At 37.5% G+C, this 21,279-nt stretch overlaps 1 pseudogene; it reads right to left on the bottom strand.

The window, feature by feature from the left end:
* Positions 1 to 10,352: 10,352 nt before the first annotated feature.
* Positions 10,353 to 21,055, bottom strand: LOC109248968 (heterogeneous nuclear ribonucleoprotein A1-like; annotated as a pseudogene).
* Between the last annotated feature and the right edge of the window lie 224 nt (positions 21,056 to 21,279).

Raw genomic sequence — 21,279 nt, 5'->3', positions numbered from 1 at the left:
AAATTAAAAATAGATCTACCCTATGACTCAGCAATAGCACTGTTAGGAATTTACCCAAGGGATACAGGAGTGCTGATGCATAGGGGCACTTGTACCCCAATGTTTATAGCAACACTTTCAACAAAAAACAGCCAAATGATGGAAAGAGCCTAAATGTCCATCAAGTGACGAATGGATAAAGAAGAAATGGTTTATATATACAATGGAATACTAGTTGGCAATGACAAAGAATGAAATCTGGCCATTTGCAGCAATGCGGATGGAACTGGAGAATATTATGCTAAGTGAAATAAGTCAGGCAGAGAAAGACAGATACCATATGTTTTCACTCATATGTGGATCTTGAGAAACTTAACAGAAGACCATGGGGGAGGGGAAGGGGAAAAATTACAGAGAGGGAGAGAGGCAAACCATAAGAGACTCTTAAATACTGAGAACAAACTGAGGGTTGATGGGGGGTGGGGGAGAGGGGAAAGTGGGTGATGGGCATTGAGGAGGACATCTGTTGGGATGAGCAGTGTGTATTGTATGGGAACCAATTTGACAATAAGTTATATTTAATATGAAAAAAAATCTTTTCTTTTTATGCCTTGTCTAGCTTTGAATATGTTCATTCATTCATTTATTCATTCATTCATTTTTTAAATTTATTTTTATTTATTTTTTTTTGAGAAAGATACAGAGAGCAAGTGGGGGAGGGACAGAGAGAGGAGATAGAATCCCAAGCAGGCTCCACATTATCTGTGCAGAGCCCAGTGTGGAGCTCAAACTCAGGAGCTATGAGATCATGACCTGAGCCAAAATCTAGAGTTGAACGCTTAACCAACTGAACCACCCAGGCACCCCATTTAGTCAAGTAATTATATGACCTTATTTTTTCTCCCCCTTTGCATATTATATCTCTTTTTGATTTTTTAAATTATAGATTGCCTTATAGCTTACAGTATACACTAACAACTAATCTAAATCCACTTTCAAATTCTGTTATACCACTTCATAGATAGTGCAGATCACTTATAACACAGTATTTCCCATGCTTTACTCCCATTCCTTGTAATATTGCTACAGTTCATTTCACTTACCCACACAGTACATCACCATTATCATTATCTTGAGCAGAAAAGTTACCTACTATATCAATTAAGAATGCACAAATATTTTATTTGACTACTTTATCCTTTTTCTGACTATTTTTCTTTTTTATGTAGATCCCAGTTTCTGACCTGGGTAACATTTATTTTTCTTTCACATTTGAAATGTAACTTTTTGGATATGTAGAGTTCTAGATTGGTGGATGTTGCTTTGAACACTCAATATGTCACTCCATTCTTCTCTTGTTTGCACGGTTTTTGACGAAGAGTGGGCAGTATGTCTTATTTTTTTCTTGTAGATGAGGTATAGTTTGCCTGTAGCTTATTTCAAAACTTTCTCTTTGCTTTTGGTTTTCTATACTTTGAATAGTGCATGACTAGGTGTAGATGTTTTTTTGTTTGTTTTTGTTTTTGTTTGTATCTTATTTTGTATTCTGAGCTTCCTAGATCTATAGATAGGTGTATGTCATTAATTTTGGAAATTTTTAAGCTGTTATTACTTCATATATTTCTTCTGCTCTATTTTCTGTTCCTTTGGTACCCCGATTACATGGGTATTATACCTTTTGAAATTTTCTCATAGTTCCAGGGTGTTTATTTTCTTTTTTTCCATTTGTTTTCTCTTTGTATTTCAGTGTGTGAAGTTTCTATAAGTTCACTACTACTCTTTTAAAAAAATTTTAATGTTTATTTATTCTTGAGAGAGAGAGAGAGAATGAGAGCAGGAGAGGGGTAGAGAGAGAGGGAGGCACAGAATCTGAAACAGGCTCCAGGCTCTGAGCTGTCAGCACAGAGCCTTATGAGGGGCTCAAACCCAAGAAATGTTGTATCATGATCTGAGCCGACATGAGAAGCCCAACCAACTGAGCCACCCAGGTGCCCCAAGTTCACTATACTCTTGATGAACACATCAAAGGCGTCCTTCATTTCTGTTAGTATTTTTACTTTAGCCTTTCTGTTTATCCTTTCTTAGAGTTTCTATCTTTTTGCTTATATTACCCATCTATTATTGTATGTTATCTACTTTTTCCAGTAGAATTCTTATAGTAATTATAGTTCTTTTAAAATGATAATTCCAACTTTCATGTCATATATGAGTCTGGATCTAATGCTTTGTCTCATTAGATTGCATTTTTGTTGCTTATTAAAATGTCTTGTAATTTTATTGAAAATGGACATAACATACTGAGTAATAAGAAGGAGGTCAATGAGGGGTCTCTGGGTGGCTTAGTCAGTTAAGCATCAACTTCGGCTCAGGTCATGATCTCCTAGTTCGTGGGTTTGAGCCCCATGTCTGGTTCCACACTGACAGTGTGGACCCTGCTTGGCATTTTCTCTCTCTCCCTCTCTCTTTGCTGCTGCCCCCCAACTTGTGCTTTTTCTGTCTCTCTCCAAAGTGAATAAGTAAACTTAAAAAAAGAATGAGGTCAGTGAATGTGAAGTCTTACATTAATTGAGCCAGGAGTTGGATGGTGTGTAATATTTGCTATTGATGCAGTTTCCAGGGTCTTCAGATGCCTCTAGTATCTTTGTCTTTTATGTTGTCTTTGATTTCCCCCAAGAACTTCCTAACGTTGTGCCTTGCCATTCATTCAGCTGCATCCGCTGTTTTTATCCCGGAGTCTTTGATGTGGTGGTAAGAAGTAGGGGATGGGAAGTATCCTGTCCTCTTTTGATTAAATCTCAGTCTCTGAGTAGCTTGTGTGCCTGGGATATGACTTTCCTAAGTGTATCTTGGCTTTTGTTTTCCTTTCCCACTCTGGGTGAGACAGGAAGCCTAGAGGGGCCACCAGGTGGGTACATTGCCCTTACTTCTAGGTGAACTAAGGTATTTATTTATTTATTGGAGAGCAAGCTGTCCTCATGGAAAACATTCTGGGCATATTTTTGAATGGCTGCTTCTCCCTACCAGAGCCATGAGGGGCTTTCTTGCCTCTTCACCATGAGAATTCTGTGGGGCTCCTGGAGGCATAACCCACATAAAACTAAAGCCTTTGGGATTTTTTTGCTCTTAAGCTGGTCCACATTCAGGCTTTGGTTGTTTGCGAGTATTACCATTTTAGTGTTCCTACCTGTGTCTGGATTTCTGCTCCAGTTAAGCTGATCGGGTCTGTGATTCTCTGATCTGGGGCACATAAGGAATCTTCCTGCTCCCTCAGAATTCTGGGAGAATATTTTCCATATGACCTCAATTCTCTGATGGGTTTAAGAAAAGCCATTAACTTTGTTTAGTTTATTTTCTTTTTGTGAAAATGGGACTCATGCCTCTCAAGCTCTTCATGTGACTGATCTGAAACCAGAAATATGGATAAGAGATTTACTAAATAGCCATCACATTTGGGTTGGAAGAACAGCATAGACAATACTTACCTGATTCATGATTACAGTTTTACTTTAAAGTTATATATTGTCATGCAATCACATCGATATAGTAAAGTGAATTTGTAGAGCCCTCACAACTAATTCAATTAAGTTGATCCCCAAATCTCAAATACTGACATTCTGATAACACTCAACATACCTAGCTTGATTCTTGGATCTTCCAAATTAGGGGATAATTATTACTTAGCTTCATTTGATAGTTTATACTGCAGGCATACATATGTAGCCTCCAAAATATTTTAAATAACACACTATTCTGTGCTTGTTCCAGGGTGTATATGACCCATCTCCGTTTCTGTTGTTACACAACGGAGAAAAAATCGTTAACCTGGCCTGTCGTGAAGAACAGCTGGTAACCTTGTCTGCCAAATACGCCATAGATAAAAGCGGCTAAGGACAGCTTTTGACCAAAAAAGTTGTAACTTCCAACAAATACATAATACACTCTCTGTGCTGAATAAATACCCATGTTCTTATTTCTATTTATACCCCATTCACTTAGCAACACTTTCATTACCCATCTGAATTCATTGGAGACTTGATTGAACGTTCTATTCTTAAATTGTAAGCAGTAATCTAATCTCAAACTCAGAAATGCAGGGTGAGGGGCACCTGGATGGCTCAGTCAGTTAAGCGTCCGACTTCGGCTCAGGCCATGATCTCGCAGCCCGTGAGTTCGAGCCCCATGTCGAGCTCTGTGCTGACAGCTCAGAGCCTGGAGCCTGCTTAGGATTCTATGTCTCCCTCTCTCTCTGCCCCTCCCCTGCTTGCACTCTGTTTCTCTCTCTCTCTCTCTCTCTCTCTCTCCCAAAAATAAATAAACATTAAAAGATTTAAAAAAGAAACATCAAAAAAAATGCAGGGTGAGTAGAAAAGTCACTACCAAAAGTAAGATTTGCATCTGTTCTGCAGTGTTGCTCCCGCGGTCAGACTCTGACAATTCACCCTATACTTGATCTTCTCTCTCATCCAAGGCGATTGTCCATCTGCTCCCATAGCTTTTGCTTTAAGATAACACAAATGGTATTTCTTAAATGTGTATACTGCTTTGTATTCTATGCCATATTGCAGAACATGTACAGTGCACTTATCTACACGGATGAGTAAAATATACACCATGGCCTGGCCTGGGACCTGTAGTTTACTTTTCATTCATACACACAAAAAAGATGTGAGTGCAGTTTGGTCTTTTATCATTTTTAGTTTGAGTGCGATGAGTAAGACACCTTCAGCCTGAAGGTAATCGGGAACTAGGCTCCCAGACTGTGTTTCGGTTTTCACATTTGTTCATAGGACACATACGCGATAGCCCACAGTGACAGAATAGTCATTTATGGAATTATTCTTATTTGTAAATTCATAGTCTCATAGCAGGCAGTGTTTTAGCAAATTTTGACGTGAATATTTTGGGGGCATAGGTGACACTTAACACCAATCTTGATGCCTAGATTAGGAAAGGTTTTTTTTAATATTTATTTATTTATTTTGAGAGAAAGAGAAAGAGACAGAGAGAGAGAGAGAGCGCACACGCTCAAGCGGCAGAGGGGCAGAAAGAGAGGGAAAGAGAGAATCCCAAGAAGGCTCTGTGCTGTCAGCGTGGAGCCCAAGATGGGCTCAGACTCACAAACTGTGAAATTATGACCTGAACAGAAGCCAAGAGTCCAAAATCAAGAGTCTGACACTTAACCGACTGAGTCACCCAAGAGCCCCAACATTAGGGAAAGTTTTGAGCAGGATGACCTAGAAGATGGTTCCTCTGGTTTACCTGCTGCCTAAGGTGGGGTACGTTGGATTTAGTATTTAGTTACTTGCTATATTTAGCCTACTCTGAAAACTTCCTCTAATTGTTTTGGCACATAAGCCTCATTTCCTGGGTCAAAAGATATAATATTCTTTTCGGGTAAATGTACAGAATGCTTTCGCCATTTTACTCATCTTCTTAGTAAGAACTTAACTCTGGAAAACTTATTTTGGTGATTGTACAATTAAGAAAATAAAAGGTTCCATAGAAGAAGGTAAAATGATCTGAAGGTAAACAACTCTGCTGTTTTGCTGAGTAGCACAAAAAAATGTCAAGGAAGCTACTTGATAGTATTTGTGAAATGTTCAGAAAACTTTAAATCATTCCTATGTATAACATGCCAGAATGTATTTATTACTCTTACCTTTTTGAAGTCTCCCCTTTGCTAAAGGGAGGTAAGCTCTGGGAACTGTTTTTCTTTGAATTACTTTCCAGCAGTATTCCACTTGGATTTTGCTAGTAAAAGGCATTTGGCATTTAAGCAAGATGTGAAGATGAAAGACAAAGGGAAGCTATTAAGCTCTGATTTTTACACTGTAACTGATTTGATTAACGGACCATATTCTGCAATGCACAGCATCACATAGGTGTATGAAATGAGAGAGAGTAGGTTTCTTTCCCTGGATATTTACATCAAAAATAATGCATTTTCAGGGGCTCCTGGGTGGCACAGTCGGTTAAGTGTCCGACTTCAGCTCAGGTCATGATCTCACAGTTGGTGGGTCCGAGCCTGGAGCCTGCTTGGGATTCTGAGTCTTCCTCTCTCTCTGCCCCTCCTCCACTTGCTCTCTCTCTCTCTCTGTCTCTCTCAAAAATAAATAAACTTTAAAAAAATAATGCATTGCCAGAAATTGTGAGCTTATGTTATGCATAGGTGGGTACATTTGTTCATTGTAAGATCCTTGAAAATATAAGTGAAACTAGTGAAGGAGGGAACCTCTAGAATTGCCAAAGGTAGTCAGAATCTTCCAAATGCCTGAGAGAATCTGGCTCTCTACCTAGAGCTGAAGCTCTCCCAGGAAACAAAAATACAGCTGGAATCCTGACTGGGGATGACCCCCGACTACTGTCCATGATCAATAGTTAATTGACTTTAGTCTCTGGTACCAGAAACAGTGAAGGTATAGTGACAATTCTTTTGTTTGAGTTGCCATTTGAAATGTGTTACTGAAGGGGATCTGAATATTCCTTAAATATGCCACTTTGGAATGTGAATTATTTTGAGCTGATGGCAATTGAGAATTAACAGGCTCAGAAAGGAGTCTTCTCAGAGCTTCCCTTATCTGATGAGAAACAGAAATTTCTGAGGAATGAAGACTGTCATAAATCCCCTCTCCAAAGGACTTTTATGGCCATAGAGAAGACACAAAACAGTGAAATGATTCTGCACAAACAAAGCTTCATAAAGTCACCCTTATTTGACATTAGTTTCACCATATACTTACCCTCCCACAGTGTATTTTCCATAGGAACCCCCAACCCCCCTTTCCTTTATCTAGTTACTTCTCCAGAATTTATCGCCCTTTGTTAAAATGGTATGTAAGCTCTCAGGTCTAACCACCTCTTTGGATTTTCACTTCTTTTCTGTGAAATCCCCTTGCATAAAAAAAACATTAACATCAACGAAATTAGAGTGCCTTTTATTCTGTTAATCTGTCTTTTGTCAATTTATTTCATAGGCTCTGGTCATTAACATTAACAGGATAGAGGAGAGGTTTTCCTTCCATTTATTACCCCATAGAAAGAAATGAGTAATAATATTTTTCTCTTTGCAAGATGAAAAATTATAAGATGAGACAAAATGACATTACAAGATTTTTAAAGAGTTGGGAATAAAATTATTCATGAAATGTTAAAAAAAAACCCTTATTTTCTAAATCCTTTGTTGATTCAAGAATCCAATCTTGCCCATATAATCCTTATTCTTCCATATATCCTCATTTCTGGATTTTTATGAAATGGGATAAAGGCATGGGTGCTCTAATTCAAAGCAGACTATGAAGGAGTGGCAGAAGGGAAACACTATTGGAAATATTTTTGTGCCAGCTCAGACCAGATTTGAAAATTTAACTTTGATACTCACTATTTAGTGTGTCTCATTTTACCTTATTTTATTGTTTTTCTGGGAAATCATAATTTAAAACATATTTGCCTCTATTACAGTCAGTTATAATAACCAATCAACTTTGAAAACAAAAATCAACCCAAACTTGCATAATAGCTGAGTGAATTTTTTCCCCTTGGGATATATATTTGAAGTGTTCTATGATTATTGCTGTCTAACAGGTAGAAGTAAACATTGGCCTGCCAAAAAACAAAAAAAAATGTTTTTTTTATCTTTCTGCAAATTCTGATCTGAACCTTCAGTTTCTAATCTTTTTCCTCCATCCAAAACAAAGCAAAACCAAAAAGACCCATAACAATGCTAAACGCACAGCAGTGGTTCAATAAATACCCAATTGTTTATCTTTAGTATAAAATTTAAATTATTTTAATGTTGATGTTGTAACTTCATTTTTATTTTTTGCAACTGCCTTTATTGCTTTGATATACTAGCTACTCAAACATGTATTTTGATTTGGAATAAATTATGATTTCTTTAGCTAAGCACATCCTAATCTAATACTTAAGAAACATTTAATATTCATATGAATATGTCCTTTTTGTGAATTTGCAGTTTTATATGTATTTTTCTTTCTTCATTTGAATGTACTGCTATATTCATCAGGACAACTGCTGAGGGGTGCCTGGATGGCTCAGTCAGTTGAGCGTTGACTCTTGATTTCAGTTCTGGTGATAATCTCATGGTCATGAGATTGAGCCCCGCATGAGGGCTCTGCACTGAGACTGGAGCCTGCTTGGAACTATCTCTCTCCCACTCTCTCTGCCCCTTCCTCACTCTCTCTCTCTCTCTCTTTCAAAACAAATAAGTAAACATTAAAAAAAAAAAAAGAACAGCTGCTGATTTTTAAAGGGAAGGGACCTTTGTATGTATATTATTGCCTGAGAAAGCTTTTATTTAAAATAGGAATAACTAAGTGAAAATGGAAGAAATAATAGTAATAAACACCTCCAGATGATCTCGGACATTTAAGAAAATACATTGCAATTGCTTCACTTTACTTATGTCAAGACTGGATGACTAAAGAATATGATCTGGAGTCTGTTCAAGGAAAAGAAAAATCTCTTATGTCCAACATTTTTCTAACCTTTGTATTTTTCAGTATAGGTACCTAGACTATATTGCCTTTTGTTTTCCATCTATGGTCTTTGGATGTTCAAGGATACTTGCTTTGGGGAAATGGAGAGCTAAACTGCTAATAGTTTGGAGTTGGCATCCACAAAAAAGTGATGGAAAGGTACAGAGAAGGATGTAGAAAATAAGAAACCAAGAGGAATGTGGCCACATAGAATTCCCATAGTAGTAAATGCTCAGTGATTTTGAAAATAGTGAACTCCTTGAGGTCAGGGGTTACATCTTAATTATCTCTTTTCCTCTAGTTCTTAACCAAGTACTGGCCTTTGTTTAGGACCTAAGTAAATATTGAAATGAGTCAACCAAGTTAGCTTATGGCATTTATACAATGGCCTTATTTGTTCAATAGTATTTCCTATTTACAAATGATGATATCAAGGCTCAAAGATTTAATTAACAGAGGCAGGACTGGGAGGGATTGGGATGTAAACGTAGTCTCCAGAAATCTGAAAACTCATAATATTTCCACTATAACAAGATTTTCGAAACATGTCTTCAGTCCTATGGTAAAGTTGAAAAAGGAACAGTTCTGTTGGGGAAATTTTTTTCCTCTACCTTTCTAGGTTCTTTGATCTAATAATTAAATTGGCATGAGACAGATCAACAGGTGGAAAACAAAACTTCAATGATATGTATATTTCCTGTATACATGAAAGAGACACAGGAAATGAGTAACAGCTCAAACTGACCAAAGCCATCACCTTAAATACCAACGTACTTAAATTTGTCAGCTAAAGACAAAAGAAGACATTGGAGGTGGGGTGTTAGTTATGGGAGGCTACCAGGAAAAGCATAGTCAACAATGGTAAGGTTGTTGCATAGAATGAAGTCATTGCCTTCTCCATAGATAAATTTCTATACACTGAGTCATTCCCTTTTCCAGGTATAGTGGGGGAGACATCCTTACAACTGGAGATTTCTCTTATAAATGTATTTTTCTTTTAACAAAAGTGTGACTTCTCAGTTTTCAGAGCTTCTCTTGTGTCTGCAGTTTCTTAAAAATAACCAGCTTAAGGGGCGCCTAGCTGGTCAGTAGGTAGAACATGCAGCTCTTTATCTCAGGATCATGAGTTCAAGCCCCAGGTTGGATGTAGAGCTCACTTAGAAAACAATAACCAGCTTAAAATAATCAGTATGCCAAAGAGCCATATCTTGGGGTGGAAAATTTTCTGTCCTTCAGTTCCATGTTTATAGATTTCCAGGAAGTCCTGTACAGAGTGTTGTCCCTTCTGAAATTCATAAGGCATATTAAAATCTCTGGGGCGCCTGGGTGGCTCGGTCAGTTAAGCGTCTGACTTCGGCTCAGGTCGTGATCTCACGATCCATGAGTTCGAGCCCCGCATTGGGCTCTGTGCTGACAGCTCGGAGCCTGGAGCCTGTTTCAGATTCTGTGTCTCCCTCTCTCTCTGCTCCTCCCCTGTTCATGCTCTGCCTCTCTCTGTCTCAAAAATAAAATAAATGTTAAAATAATAAAAAAAAATTAAAATCTCTGATAAAACTTTATTATTTATTTATTTATTTATTTATTTATTTATGTAAAAAGACACAATCTATTCATATCCTGATTAGACTATTACATTTAGCAATTAATACCATGGGTGCAAAAATAAATCTATATTAAAACCCTTTGTTGGAAAGCTTTACACTTTCCACGGAATAGAAACTAAAATGTCCTGTTATACAGTTAGTCACAAATACAGTCCTCGAGTTTTGTGCCCGTATATAGGAGTACTGTCTAAGACATGTCTTCTTTGTAGCAGCTAGGCCTCGCCACCACTATGTTCGGCTGGGCCCACAGACCTGTTGTAACCTGTAGCTTCCCTGTCACTTCTCTGGCTCTCCTCTCCTGCTAAGTTTTGTTTCCTGGCAGTAATTAAAACCTTCGGCTTCTGACATAGCTGCTACTGCTGTTGGAACCGCAACAGCCACCTTGGTTTTGTGGTTTGGCAAAGTATTGGCCTCCACCACCCAAGGGGCCGGAACCTCTGCCTCCAAAATCTCCTCTTTTCATGGGTCCAAAATTTGAAGAGTGATTGCTGTCATTGCCAAAATCATTATAGCCTCTGCCACCTCCAGAGTTGCTTCCAGCATTACCAAATCTGGTATAGCCATCCCCATTGCCACCATATCCACCACCACCTCAACTGCCACCAAAGCCACCCTGCCTTCTCAAGTTTCCTCTTTGACCACAGCTGTCCTACTCACCAAAACCACCTCCATGACCACCATCCAAGTTTCCAGAACCACTTCAACCTCTTTGCCGGGACGAAGCAGCGGTCATCTCCTGCTTAGATAGAGCTCTCCTTACTTCACAGTTGTGGTCATCCACAGTGTGGTATTTTTGAATGGCAGTCTTGTCTATGGAGTCATGGACATCAAATAGTACAAAAGAAAAGCCTTTCTTCTTGCTGCTGCCTTGGTCACTTACGATTTCAACGGCGTCAGTTTTCCCATATGTCAAAATAACCTTTTAGATGATGTTCTTCAGGGTCTTCTTTAATGCCACCAACAAACATCTTTTCCACGGTTAAGTGGGCACTGGGTCTTTGAGAGTCTTCTCTTGAGAGAGCCTTCTTTGGTTCCACAGCTCTTCCATCTACCTTGGGTGGCCTTGCATTCATGGCTGTATCCACCTCCTCCACAATGGCGTAGCTGACAAATCCAAAGCCTCTGGGGCCCTTGGATCTCTCATTACCACATAGTCTGTGAGAGTTCCTCCTTGATCAAAATGGCTCCTCAGACTCTCATCAGTTTCTTCAAAGCTCAAACCTCCAATTAAGAGCTTCTACAGCTGCTTGGGCTCTTTGGGAGACTCTAACTTAGATATGATGGCAGTGGGAGGGGAGACTTCAAGGATGCTTACACAGCATCATCCACAGGCAGAAAACTCTGATGAAGCTTTTAGTTAAGCAATTGCTCAAACTTTGTTTCTGTCAGAATTTCTCAAAGGTGATTTATTATAGTTTTTATGTCTTTTTTAGATGGCTTATTGTTTTGAAAGGCAGGAGGAAAATGGCAGGAGATGTTTACTATCCATAATAGTAAAAGAAATTATTTACTGGCAAGAAAAAAAAGATGAAATATCACAGTATTGACATTCTGGAAGAAAATAAGCTTAGATTACAGGAAGCTATTGAGAGAACTGATAGTTTTTAAATTCTCGGTACTTGTAAGGGTATTTTTCTGAGCTTAATTAGCTATCTATATCCATATTTCCTGGAATAATAGGACCTATAATTGGAAACATCCATTTTTAGCATATTCTACTTCCCTGAAATAAAATGTATGGAAGAAATGGATTATTTTACCTTCATTTGTTCAAATATTTGGCATTCAATTTAATTACAAACTTCTATGGGCGCTTGGGTGGCTCAGTGGATTAAGTGTCTGACTTCGGCTCATGTCATGATCTCACAGTTCATGGGTTCGATCCCAGAGTAGGGCTCTGTGCCGACAGCTCAGAGCCTGGAGCCTGCTTCGGATTCTGTGTCTCCCTCTCTCTTTCTGCCCCTCCACCACTCTCTCTCTTTCTCTGTCCCAAAAATAAATAAACATTAAAAAAAAAACTATAGACTTCTGTATTTGGAATTACAAAATCATTCATTTAGGGAGTTTATTCTGAGTGTTGTATCATTAATGGCTGCTTCCAATCTTTACTTGGTAAACCTGAAAATAAAAAGCCACAATGAGAGACAAATGAGTGTTTATTTGCAGCTGAAGTATGGAAATTTAGGGAGCTCAGATTCAGGTGGTTACCCAAATAGTGCTCCTGCTTCTAGGGTGGAGGCAAGGGTGTTTTATGAGTTAAAGAAAGGGGGGGGGGGTGCAATCACAGAAGTTGAAGAAAAGAAAAAAAGAAAAAGACGTTTCTCTGGATGGTAACAAGTTAACCCTGGGTTAGGCATTGACTACTGATTTTATCTTTCGAAACTCCACAACCATCAGTCTTGTGACCAGAATGTCCCTTGTCTCATTTTGACTTCTCAAGCAATCGCTTAAAACAATTGCCATTTTGCTCAGTCCAAAGGTTTTGACCCAGTTCAAACAAAGGTGAGTACGGCGGTTTCTCTGCAGTGGCTGCTCCGATTCTATTTTAAAATGGCTCTAGTCACATCAACCTTTCACACTTCAAGTTCAAAGAGATCAAGCTGTAGATGAAGTTAGAAATACTGCAGTCTTGAAAGGAGGTGGGTGGAAGCAAATTAATTGATTCCTAAGTAAATTGGTGAGCTGTAGAAATGGTACCTTATAAATGGTTAGTTACCTGTAAGATGCTAACCTAAAATATTCTCTTTTATAAATAAGGTGTTTGACAATCAGAGGCATATATCCCCTTTATTAATAGGCTTATGAGAAAGAAATAAGTAATGTATACTTGTAAGGAAGTGTTAACATAGCTAGCTCACTTAATGTTAACACCAAAGTGCTGATGCTTTATTCTGGATTTATTCTGAATTCTTACTCTGTTACGTTGATTTGGAATAAGGCAAGCCATATTAATAAAGATAGGCAAATCAGACAAAATCTGTATTAAGTTTCTGGCATTTTCATTGTACCATATACATATTTTTCCATAGAAACCCTATAATTTTTATAAAACGTCCTAAATTAGAGAGAGAAAAAATGCTTACTCACTTTGCCTTCAGGGGAGGTACATAATGCACGTAAATATGTACATTATATGTTTAATATGTGCACAGTTACTCTATTGCAGGAATTGAACAGTAAATAAGGGAAATTAATAAACAAGTATTCACTGAGCAGCTACTATTTTTTAGGTTGATGCATTTACTTTTGGGATGCAAAAGTCCCATTTGAAACATACCAAAGAGGTTTGGTTGCAGAAACAGTATCTGACCATGTTACAAATACAATCCATTACTGTTGATAGATGAAACATAAAAACATGAAAACAGCACATTATGTACTCTTCTGATAACATAAGCATGTGTAGAATCATTACTAAGGAATTCAGAATAGTGAGCTATGAATGTAGGTTGTATAACAGGAGAAAACCTCAAATCAAAATGGGGCTTAACTTGGATTTCGAAGGTAAGAGTATTTTTTTTTTTCATATGGGAAGTATGGGCAGGGACAAATGCTTAAGACAGAAGCATTCAGAGATATGAACGAATGTGGCATGTTGGAGTAGGAGCCAGAGGTGGTGAAGATGCCCGCTGGCTTGATGGGAGAGAAGGATACAGAGACAGAAACAGATTATAAGTATAAATTGTAGAAGCTCTTCTTGAGGAGGTTAAATGAGAGGGAAAATCTAATAGGATGTGAATTTTACCCATTGAACATTTTTTTAAATTAGGGAATAAGGCCCATTTTATTCATTAAGAAATTCTGTATGGGCTAGATTAGGGTTTGTTGAGCAGTAGACAATAGATAGATTTGAGAAGACATTCTGGAAATTCAAGTCTTGATGTAATGGGGGCCTGGGATAAGAAAGTACTACTGTGTGCAGGCTGGATGGGCATGAAGAAGGAACAGATGTGAGAAGACTTCCAAGAGAAACTCTGCAGGACTTACATACCATTAGTAAAATAGCAAATATACTGAAAGGAATGGCAATATTAAATAATGAACTTCGTTTCTCCTTCGTTTCTCCAAAGAAAAATTTTACCTAGCAGAGCAAGGACAGAAGAATCCGAAAGTACCAAAGATTATACCTGAATGCTATTAGAAGCTTGTAAACTGTACTCAACAAAAAGTCTATTTTGCATAGTAAAAACTATAAGTACCTATGAATATATATGACAAAGTTATGTAAAGCTTTATGGAGAAAATTGGGAAGCTTCGATGAAAGTAAATAAGGCGCACCTGGGTGGTTCAGTCGGTTGAGTGTCCGACTTTGGCTCAGGTCACGATCTTGCAGTTCATGAGTTCGAGCCCCACATTGGGCCCAGTGCTGTCAGCGCAAAGCCTGCTTCAGATCCTCTGTCTGCCTCCTCTCTGCCACTCCTCTGCTTGCAGTCTCTCAAAAATAAATAAAAATATTTAAAAAAAAGAAAGATGATAAGTAAGATTGAAATGGACTGAAGAGACATAAAATGCTCATTAGGTGTCATAACTTTGTCAATGTTTCTGAAAACATTACATCAGTTCTGTGTAATTCCAACAAGAATGAGAATTATATATACATTTTTTTTCAATATGAAAAGCTGATTCTAAAATGTATATTTATTTTTTTTTATTTTTTTTAACGTTTATTTATTTTTGTGACAGAGAGAGACAGAGCGTGAACAGGAGAGGGGCAGAGAGAGAGGGAGACACAGAATCTGAAACAGGCTCCAGGCTCTGAGCGGTCAGCACAGAGCCCGACGCGGGGCTCGAACTCACAGACCGTGAGATCATGAGCTGAGCCGAAGTCGGACGCTTAACCGACTGAGCCACCCAGGCACCCCTCTAAAATGTATATTTAACAGTGAGTAGGGGGAGCATTTGTACTTGGTGTGTGTGTGTGTATTTGTAGCAATTAAGGCAGTATGCTTTCGGTTAAATGATAAGAAAAGTGAAAATGGAACGGAAAAAAACCCAAAATCAGATTCACGGACACATATGAATGAGATGATATTGCAGATCAATAGTTACTGGGCAGACTGTTCAAGAATAATAATCGGGGGGAAAAAAGAATCGCATTCTAAAAGAATTATTTAATGGGGGGCCACCTGGATGGCTCAGTCGGTTAAGCATCTGACTTTGGCTCAGGTCATGATCTCACAGTCTATAGTTTGATACCCACGTCAGGCTCTGTGCTGACAGCTAAGAGCCTGGAGACTGCTTCAGATTTTGGGTTTCCCCCTCTCTCTGTCCCTCCCCGATTCATGCTCTGTCTCTCAAAAATAAATAAACATAAAAATTCCTATAAAAAATAATTATTTATGGGGCGCTTGGGTGGCTCAGTTGGTTGAGCGATCGACTTCGGCTCAGGTCATGATCTCACAGCTCGTGAGTTTGAGCCCCGCATTGGGCTCTATGCTGATGGCTCGGAGCCTGGAGCCTGCTTTGGATCCTGTGTCTCCCTCTTTCTCTGCCCCTAACCCACTCGCATTTTGTCTCTGTCTCTCTCAAAAAATAAATAAACATTAAAAAAATTAAAAAGAGAATTATTTAGTGGGATCTTTATTTCATACAATTCACAAAAGTAAATTCCAGATAGGTTAAAGACAAATGTAAAGAACAGAATTTAAAAATTTTATCAGAAAATTAATCTTAGGGGAGTGTGGGATTCTCTAGACTATATAAAGAAGCATAACAAATTAAGAGAATCTTTGAAAAATTAATAACATTCAAATGAAAACTTCTTTTCATTCAACCAAAAAAACTATTAGAACTAACCAGTGAGTTCAGTAAAGTTGAAGACTTTAGTTAATTATTAATTATGTACAGAAATCTGTTGCGTGAACTAGCAGAAAGAGAAATTAAATAAACAACCCCTCTTACAATTGTATCCAAAAGAATAAGATGCCTAGGAATAAATTTTAGCAAGGAGGTGAAGGACCTGTACCCTGTAACTGTAAGACATTGATGAAAGAAATTGAAGATGACACAGAAAATGGAAAGATATACCATACTCATGAATTGGAATAATTTATATTGTTAAAATGTCTAATTTGACTCTACTGTACTATCATTCTCAGATTATCATTTCATATTTTTGTTTGATTGCTTACTTGTATGTTATTTCTTTTTTTATTTTTTTAAAAAATTTTTTTTTAACATTTATTTTTGAGACAGAGAGAGACAGAGCGTGAACAGGGGAGGGGCAGAGAGAGAGGGAGACACAGAATCCGAAACGGGCTCCAGGCTCTGAGCAGTCAGCACAGAGCCCGACGCGGGGCTCGAACTCACAGACCGTGAGATCGTGACCTGAGCTGAAGTCGGACCCGTAACCGACCGAGCCACCCAGGCGCCCCTGTTATTTCTTTTTTTAAAAAAAATTAATGTTTATTTATTTTTGAGAGAGAGAAAGCATGCACAGTGAGTGGGGGAGGGCCAAGAGAGAGGGAGACACAGAATCTGAAGCAAGCTCCAGACTCTGAGCTGTCAGCACAGAGCCCGATGCAGGGCTCAAACTTATGAACTGTGAGACCATGACCTGAGCTTAATCGACTGAGCCACTGAGGCACCCTCTTGTATGTTATTTCTTTCTTCCTCTAGACAGTAAACTCTAACAAAAAATATGTCTGTTTCATCTGCAATTGAATACCTAAATCAAAGCCTATGTATGGTCATTTCTAAATATACATTTGTTAAATAAGTGAATGAGGACTGTGAACCAACCAAAACTGGAGAGAAAACAGACAACTTCTCACCTCTATATGACAGAGAGAGCAAGGCCTGGCTAATTTCCTGAAGGCTGATGTTTTTTCTCAGTGAGATAGATGAGCCTTTGTATGATGGGTGATCCAGGACCTGTTGGTTCAAGGATTAGACACCAGCCACATCTGACTGCTCCCTTGACTGCTGTACCTCTTGTGGACTGAGGTTAGAGGTTCATTCTTTGGGATCATGCATAAAAAATAGGGTCACTCAAAGTGTTCTTTTGTCATGACTTCACCAGAACTGCTGCCACTTCAATACCTTCTTCTTTTCAAGTATAAGGTCAGAACATTGGATTCCATATTGCTTCACATTTGCTCTCTTTTTCCATTAATACATGTGCATTCTTACTTCTCTGGGCCCTCAGGCCAGGTCAGTCCATTAGCCATGCCTCAGACTGTGACAAGACATTAATTTGTATCTGCACTGGGGCCTCAGTGGCCACAGTCCTGAGCATCAAACCCATAATTTCCCTAAGTGTAGCAAATTCACTTTTCAAATAAAAAAGCAGACCATACTCCTATCACTGTATTTCTCCCATCTGTTTCACAGAGGAAAAACACCAACCTTAGGGAATTCATCGGGACTTGTTCTCACAGATATGGGGAAGTGAAAAGTTACCTCTTTGCTCTCAGCCATTGGTCAGGTCATCGTGGTCTTCATTCATCAGATTGCTTACATTCCTCCAGTGAACTCCCTTTACCTGCTACCCAAACTTGTGTCCTTTTTTTAAAATTTTTTTTTAACGTTTATTTATTTCTGAGACAGAGAGAGACAGAGCATGAGTGGGGAAGGGGCAGAGAGAGAGGGAGACACAGAATCTGAAGCAGGCTCCAGGCTCCTAGCTATCAGCACAGAGCCTGATGTGGGGCTCGAACTCAGAAACCATGAGATCATGACCTGAGCCGAAGTCGGTCGCTCAACCGACTGACCCACCCAGGCGCCCAAAACTTGTGCCCTTTTATGGATCTATTGTGTTGTACAAGGGAATAGAGGTACTACTAACTTAGACTATTATGGTAAATATCCCATATGACTAGAAAGATCACATCAGAAATTTTCAAACTCAAAATTAAAGGTTGAATGGGTTAAGCAAGTGAATCCAGAATTTGAGGGAATGGCAGAATGATTATAATGAAACCTGAATCTTGTAGAAAATGCTGGCCATGTTATCTGTGTATATGGGATGGTGTGTGTGTGTGTGTGTGTGTGTGTGTGTGTGTCTTTATATTTGGTGGTGCCCAATATTCAGGGACTTTTTCAATAAATATTATAAAAGACAATGATGAAAATTGTAACTGGCAAGGCAAAAAGAATTTGGTGCTCCATAATTACAAAAGGCGAAGAAAGCAAATTATTTCAAAAGGAAAATACTCACATCCTTTAAATCTGTTCTCCCAGTTCCCAAACAGGCTAATAATTTGCTTGATTTCTTTCTTTTATGCTAACACTACTGATGAATTGATTGAAAATTGTGTATAATACAGCAGGTGTTTCTTGTTTTTGTTTGGGGATAATACTCATAAGGAGGCAGTGAAAAGCAGTACGGAATGAGAATAATCAGAGAATAACAGGTGGAGCTCTTTCTCTAGTAGCTGAGGGCTCTATTTTCACAAAGTCATTATAGTTGCATGAACCACACACTGGGAAAACAAAAATCTGGGAATAAGCTAATATTAAAGTATGTATTTTACACCACCAAACTTGATGAAAGCAATATATTTATTTCTTTTATTCCATTTACTTGAAATTTTCTGTTTGGGGTTTCCAATTTCAAATTCTTAGTTCATCTTAATCTTTCTGTGATAATCATATTATCCCATGCCAAAAAATGTATCCTTACCTTACCCCAAAGCATACAAACCAGTCTCATGCAAATGCACATGTAGACACATACACACACACACACACACACACACACACACACACACACCCCTACAAACACATACAAATAAACACAACTCATACATACACACACATGCTCACTCAGATTAGGAAAATCACCTTGATGTAGCTATGTTTTATAATTCAGCTTTGTATTTCAAAAGTACAACTACTCCAGCAAATGATAAAAGGAGGCTACCGAATAAAAAATTTTTAAATGTTTTTCAGAATGTTTGTCTGTATACCTTTTTTAAATGAAAAATTGACACACAGTAAAACAAATGAAATCCAAATGTAGGCTTTATGAGTTATTAGAAGGGAAACATTTGTCTAAACTCCATCAGGATCAAGAAAGAGAATATTTGTAGAATCCCTGAAGCCTTGACTATTTCTTCTCCTTATAAGTAACAACACCTTTGAAATTTCTTTAGAGTTTCGCCTCCTGTGAATATCTGGCTAATAATGACAGTTTAATATGTTTGGGATGTTTTGCGAGTGTGTTCATAGAGTATGTATCCCCTTATGTATGTCTCCCTCTCCTCAGTTTTATGTCGGTATGATTCACTGTTGTTTCATTGTTTTATTTTCATTAGTAGTATAGCAGTCTGTAACAAACTATATTCATCCTTCTAGTTTTGAGCAATTGGATTCCCCCCACCCCGAGTTTTACTGAGAAATGACTGACACACATCACTGTATAAGTTTATAGCATGATGACTAAATTTACACATATTGTGAGATGATTCAGCCAACATTCAACATCTCGTATGGATACAATTTAAAAGACAGAAAGAATAAAAGAAAAAAGGGAAAAAAAAGTTTCACCTGTGTTGAGAACTCTTAGGATTTACTCTCCAAACAACTTTCCTGTATATCATACAATTCAAGCAATTGGATTGTTTTTTATTTTAACCTCATAATGTAGCTGTGAACGTCTTTGAATCTATCACTTGGTGTTTCTGTGCATGAATTCTTCTGGGTAAATAATAAGAATGACATTACTCAGTCATAGGCAGTATTACTATGTAAGTTATTATAGACACTGGGACACTTGGAAAGTTAAAGGTGTTCTAAAACAAATAACATTGTATAATTTTAAGTTTAAATTTTAAACTTTAAAAATTAAGTAAATTTTAAGTGACATTTATTGACTGACAGATTGGTTATAGTACATTAGTTGACTAATTAAATAGTCCTGTCTTAAATGGTTTTTAGAAACAAATTAGTTCTGAAGAATAAGGATAATATCTGTGTAGAATGAATAAAATTGAAAAATGCCTTTATATTTATATTTAAGCACTTAAATGAATTTTGCAAAATAATCTTCTATTTAGGTAAAATAATATTAAAAAGTTCATTAATCAGTCACTATTTGCATGTTGAATGTATTTTTTAATGTAGTCTTAATATTTTCAGATTTCTTCCACAATTGCTATGTGTTCCTTGAAATTGTATTTATAAATCTAAATTTTCCACTCTTCTGTATAATTGATATGATTAATAATTAGTTAATTTAGTTAATGAATCTAAATTTTACACTCTTCTGTATAAGTGATACAAGATATTCTATCTGAAAGGACTAACATAAATCTAAACTCAGAACAACTTTTGGTGACTGGAGGATATTTTGTATTGGAAAATTTCAATATTCTACACTAAATATTTCACAGATACTGTTTTTGGTGCTCTACTAAGAATCTTTTCCTTTTTCCAAATAGTTTGATTAGGAAAAAAACCCTCACACTGTTTATGTTGCAAAATTATAGGCCTTCTTAATTTCATTCCTTTCTAGTAAAAAAGATACATATGTATCCTGTTAAAAGTAGAAACTCCATGAAACATTTCCTCCTGCAAGGCAATATTTTATAGAAAGGAATTATATAATTTAAAAATGAGATTTTATGAATAGGTAGATGCTCTTTGTTTCATTTATTCATTTTCTCTCTTGACCTTATTATGTGTTTTTGTTTGTGTAGATCTTCCTTGACTTACGATGGGATTATATTCTGATAAACCCACAAGTTGAAAATATCATGAGTCAAAAATGCATTTAATACACCTAACTAACCAAACATCATAGCTTAGCCCAGCCTACCTTAAACACACACAGAACACTTACATTAGTCTACAGTTGGCCTAAATATCTAACACAAAGCTGGTATTATAATCAAGTGATGCGTATCTCACGTGACATATTAAATATTGTACTGAAAGTGAAGGACAGAACGGCTGTATGGGTACACAATGGTCAAGTGTGACAGTCGATCACCCTCGTGATGGTGTGGCTGCCTGCCAGATGTCGTCACTCGGCATCACGAGAGGGTATCATGCCACATGTCACTCACTGGGGAAAGGATCAAAATTCAAAATTTGAAATATGTTTTTTATTGAATGCATATCACTTTCACACCATCACAAAGTCAAAAAATTATAAGCCAAACTATCATAAATTAGGGGTTGTCTGTACACTTTGTTTTCAATAACTAATTCAGCAAAAGTTTCCAAGATTCTTGATACTACATTTATTAAATAATTTA

The sequence above is a fragment of the Panthera pardus genome, unplaced genomic scaffold, assembly GCF_024362965.1.
Source record: "Panthera pardus isolate Hobbes unplaced genomic scaffold, ASM2436296v1 HiC_scaffold_22, whole genome shotgun sequence".
Lineage (NCBI taxonomy): Eukaryota > Metazoa > Chordata > Mammalia > Carnivora > Felidae > Panthera > Panthera pardus.
The sequence above is the reverse complement of the archived record's forward strand: the minus strand, read 5'-3'. Positions and strand labels throughout refer to the sequence as shown.